Source organism: Rana temporaria, chromosome 3 (assembly GCF_905171775.1).
Source record: "Rana temporaria chromosome 3, aRanTem1.1, whole genome shotgun sequence".
NCBI classification, from domain to species: Eukaryota; Metazoa; Chordata; class Amphibia; order Anura; family Ranidae; genus Rana; species Rana temporaria.
This window is the reverse complement of record NC_053491.1, coordinates 456,094,739-456,100,325: the sequence shown is the minus strand read 5'-3', so window position 1 is coordinate 456,100,325 and position 5,587 is coordinate 456,094,739.

The window sequence follows — 5,587 nt, the reverse complement described above, 5'->3', positions numbered from 1 at the left end:
GATAATCCACAAAGTCAGTAATAAATATGATTTACATGGGTTATAAATGTAATACAATATATGCAAATATGAGCTCAAAGGACCAATAATTTGTTTTCTTGCTCAGGTAACAAAGGAAAGGCTTAAAGTTCAAACTTCTGGATTTTTTAGGAGGAAGTCAGTAAAAATGTTCAAGCTGCCATAAAAAGTTGGTGGTCAGGAATTCACCTTAAACTAACGCTGAACCCCAAACACATACGAATTACAAATTGTTACATCCTGATTTAACTATCAGCTGATTTGTATTTCTTCCATTCAGTCCTGAGGTTTACACAGCCTTGCTGGAAAGCACAGCCAGGTGGATGGCATACAGTGGTTTTCTTCTCTCCATTTCCAGCCTGGGTGGGGCCTCTGTTGGCCCCCCCCTACTTTTGTCCCTGTCTCCTAAATATGAAAGCTGGAGATGCCACTTTGACTAGACCAGCCTTTCTGACCCTTTTCAACATGGAGGCACCCTTGAAACAGTGGCGTAACATGAAATGAGTGGGCCCGTGTGCAAGATAAAAAGTGGGCCCTAGGGATTGCTAAAAAGAAAGTGTTGCGTGTAGCGCATCATGGCAAAATGTGGGCATGGCTTGAATTGCACTAAATATTGGGCATGGCTTAAATGGGTGTGGTTTAATAGAGTCTGAGATGACTTACATAGTGCAGAATGCAATAATATTAAGTAGGGAATTTACAGTGCGGAGTGTACAGCGGTGGGTAGTATGTGCAGGAGAGGAGTGTGGAGTGTACGGCGGTGGGTAGTATGTGCAGGAGAGGAGTGTGGAGTGTAGGGTGGTGGGTAGTATGTGCAGGAGAGGAGTGTGGAGTGTAGGGTGGTGGGTAGTATGTGTAGGAGAGGAGTGTGGAGTGTACGACGGTGGGTAGTATGTGCAGGAGAGGAGTGTGGAGTGTAGGGTGGTGGGTAGTATGTGCAGGAGAGGAGTGTGGAGTGTACGGTGGTGGGTAGTAAGTGCAGAAGAGGAGTGTGGAGTGTATGTAGATGGGTATAATGTGCAGGTGCGGAGTGTGGAGTGCACAGTAGTGGGTGGTATGTGCAGGATGGTGTCAGTAGGGCAGTGGACGGTGTTAGTAGTTCCTTATTTTTATTATTTATTTTTTCATTTTTTCAAAATGCTTTTTGGGGGCCAGCGGATGGTGTCAGTAGGGCAGTGGACTGTGTCAGTAGAGCATCAGACAGGGTCAGGATTTTTTTTATTGCTGTTATTTTTTACAATTGTATTCTTTCAATTATATTTTACAATTTATTTAATATTATTTTTTCAATTGCCAATGATTGGGGTCGGGGGTGGTGGAGAGTGTCAGTAGGGCAGTGGACGATGTCAGCAGTTTTTTGTTTTTATTATAATTATATCTATAATTTTTTTATCGTTTTTTTAAATATTTGGTTTCACAGTGGTTCTGGGAAAGGGGGTGGGAGTGAGGGGGGGTATGGGGCAGTGAACAGTGCCAGTAGGGCAGTGTTGAGTGCAGTATACAGAGCTTTGGCTCGGCTCAGGTCCCCCCCCCCCCATAGCAAGCTGCTTGCTATGGAGGCCCCCGATCCGAGCCGCAGCTCTGTCAATCCATTCAGACACGGATCACTAGTAAACGTGACTGGGCCTAACATACCATCCACCACCAACAACACCCGGGGCAAAACTTCAATAGATAATGGAGATAGATGGGGGGGGGGGGGGGTTCGGTTCCAGGGGACTGGACGGGGCAGATTGTAAAGGCCACAGTGTGATTCCTTTGGGGTGACCTGTACGTGAAACCTGGAGTCTGCCGGACATGGGCCCCTCCAGTCATCTTAAGAATCAGGTATACCCTAATACTCTGGCTCCGGGCCAATTGTCAACCTTTTCGAAGATCATCTCTTACTGTTGTACTGTAATCATTTGTTGCACTTCACCTATGATTTGTTAATAGGTCCCTTCTGACGAGTTCTGTTTGTCCTCAGGTTAGAACCATTATTGTACTGTTACTCTGTATATTTCAATAAAAAACCCCAATAAAAAAATCGAACAAGAATTAGCCTCTAGAAAATAAACCCCCTTAATTGTGATGAAGTTAAATATTAGTAGTACAATGTCCAATAACAGGAAGCTAATCTAAGGTACATAATTAGAAAAATATAGATATGTAAGTCAATAAAAGTCAGTTTCACTTCCATGTTTCTAAGTTAAAGTGTATCTAAATCCAAGAACTATACATGGTAAATATTGCAGTTTTCCTATCCATAGATCAGGCAGTTGTATTTTTCTTTTCTTTTTTTCTGCCTAATTTTTCCTTTGCTTTCACTTGATGATCCTGTTATCATGACTCTTACTTACCTAGGATGACAGTGCTCTCTTCTCCTCCATAATGTAAGTGGTGGTGTTATGTAACCAAAATAAATACATTGTAAAATGGAATAAACTAGAGGAGCAGAATCCTAGACAGTGGAACCTCTGATTACGAGCATAATCCGTTCCAGGAGAATGCTCGTAATCCAAAGTACTTGCATATCAAAGCGAGTTTCCCCATTGAAGTCAATGGAAACTAAAATAATTTGTTCCGCATTGACTTCAATGGCATGTAATACCGCATGCAGCCAGAGGCGGGGGGCACCGGAGAGCCTCGGAAACGGGCGAAAAGGCCCAAGGAAACTTCTTCTGACCTTGGCAAATATCGGAAAGACTTTGCCTCGGGCCTTCGGCTGTGCTCTGCTTCGGCGCCCCCCCACCACCTCAGGCCAAATGCAGTACTGCAGGCCCCATTGGCTTGAATTCTTCTCGTTTTGTGAGACAACACTCGCAAACCGAATCAGAATTATTTTTAAAAAGTTGCTCGTCATTCAAAAAGCTCATTAACTGAGTTACTCGTGAATCGAGGTTCCACTGTACTTGGCTTTCTTCAAATACAGGTTGGTCGTGTTTCTTGTTAAATCAATCTAGGCCGCTCTAAAAAACACAAAGCGGGAGAATAGTCCCATAGGTGTGCTACACACCTAACTTGAGAAGTTTATGTGATGAGAAGGAACAAAGAACAATGATCAGTTCAAAAGTCAGCGTAACATTTATTATTGACAACAAATTGAAAGAAAGCACTCATATGGCTTTTGATGAGTGCTCGTCCCATCTCCAAGGGGGGATACACTTTGATGTTCACCAGCCTTTAACCACTTCAGATCCGCGCTATAGTAAAAATACGTCTGCAGCGCGGACCTGAAGTGCCAAGTGGCCGTGTTTAAACGGCCTGCCGTTTCTCTGCTGAAAGCGCGTCCCCGCGAGCGCGCTTCTGCAGAAAACTGTGTTGGCCGTGTCCCTCGGACACAGCCAATCACAGATCGTGCTGAATGGCCAATCACAGCGGCCATTCAGCATTCGATCTAGCCGTCCAATGAGAGATGATCTCAAATGTAAACAAATGAGATCATCTCTCATCACCGGCTTTCTCTCCTCACACACAGACCGCGTGTGAGGAGAGAAAGATTACAGTGATCGTTACAGTGGAAAAAAAAAATAGTGAGTGACACAAACACTACCCACAGTCCCTGCCAGTGCCACCTTCCAGTGTCACCTTCCAGTGCCATCAGCCATTGCCACCAGCCAGTGCATTCTCATCAGAGCCACCTGCCCCTGCCATCAGAGCCACCTGCCCCTGCCATCAGAGCCACCTGCCCCTGCAATCAGTGCCACCTGCCAGTGCCGCCTGCTCGTGCCATCTGCCATCAGTGCAATCTGCCATAAGTGCAATCTGCCATCAGTGCCACCTGCCAGTGCAATCTGCCATCAGTGCCACCTGCCAGTGCCACCTGCCCGTGCCATCTGCCCGTGCCATCTGCCCGTGCCATCTGCCCGTGCCATCAGTGCCATCAGCCATCAGTGCCATCAGTGCCATCAGTGCCACCTGCCATCAGTGCCACCTGCCATCAGTGCTACCTGCCATCAGTGCTACCTGCCATCAGTACCATCTGCCCGTGCCATCTGCCAGTCCCATTTGCCGTCAGTGCCACCTGTCAGTGTCATCAGTGCCACGTGCCATCTTTTGTCATTGCCAACGATGGCTAAAAGTCCTTTTTCACTTAAGGAGGTGTACGAAATTATTGAGAGAGCAACGGGGAGCTCTGCGATTCGGATTCCTCTGCAAGGTCAGACGCCGGATCTGATGTTGACTTTGAGCCGGTAGTTAGCAGTGAAGAGGAAGAGGAGAAAGAGGAAGAGGAGAAAGAGGAAGAGGAGGAAGAGGAGGAAGAGGAAGAAGAGGAAGAAGAGGAGGAAGAGGAAGAAGAAGAGGAAGAAGAGGAGGAAGAGGAGGAAGAGGAGGAAGAGGGTCCGCCCGCCAGACGAAGGCGTATTGCTAAGGAGGCAGTGCCATCCACCAGCACTGCTGTGCCATCCACCAGAACCGCTGTGCCATCCACCAGAACCGCAACACCTCGTCAAGCAAGGTCACGTACCAGTAGGCCCCATGCCAGCCTTCCCTATTTCCTTGAGTACCCCTTGTGGCTTCCTCCTAATTCCTCCTTTCACTGCCCAGCCAGGAGTCCAAGTGGACACAGAAAATTTTGCCCCAATAGATTTTTTCAATTTAATTTTTACTGAGGACATGCTTGCCTCAATTGTTTCCCAGTCCAATCTCTATGCCCAACAATTTATTTCCAGTCACCCCCACATCTTATTATGCCCGTCCCTTCCAATGGAGACCCCTAACAGTGGAAGAGTTTAAAATTTTTTTGGGCCTCATATTTTGTATGGGACTAAACCACAAAAACGAAATACGTTCATATTGGTCAAAACGCCCCATCTACCACATGCCCGTCTTTTCCTCAAAAATGCCCAGGTCCAGATATCAAATGATCATGCGATTCCTACACTATAGTGACAATACCCAGTGCCCTCCCCGAGATGACCCAAATTTTGACAAACTTTATAAAATTCGGCCACTACTAGATTATTTTTCCCAAATTTTCCCCCAGTTGTTTACCCCGCACCAAAACATCTGTGTTGACGAGTCCCTTGTAAAATTTTCTGGCAGGCTCGGCATAAAGCAATTTATTCCCTCCAAAAGGGCCCGCTATGGAGTGAAGCTCTATAAATTGTGCGACCGAGCCACCGGATATACGTATGCCTTCAACGTATATGAAGGAAAGGACAGCCAGCTACACCCCCCTAATTGCCCAGACTATGTAGGAACCAGCGGGAAATCGTTTGGCAACTCCTAAACCCGCTCATGGAGAAAGGCTACCACTTGTATGTGGACAATTTCTATACAAGTTTGCCCCTTTTCCGAAACCTGTATAGAAAGAAGACACCCGCATGCGGCACCGTACGGTCGAACCGGAAGGGCTTTCCTCAAAGCCTCGTCACCAAGAAGCTAAGAAAAGGGGAGATGGCGAGTTTACAGAATGAGGAAGTTCTGGCCGTGAAATGGAGGGACAAAAGGGATGTGTACGTGCTTTCTACCATCCACAACAATACATGCGTTACCATCAGAAGGAGGAATGGGCAAATCCAGAAACCTAAATGTATCCACGAATACAATAAGTTCATGGGGGTGTCGATTTCAATGATCAAATGAT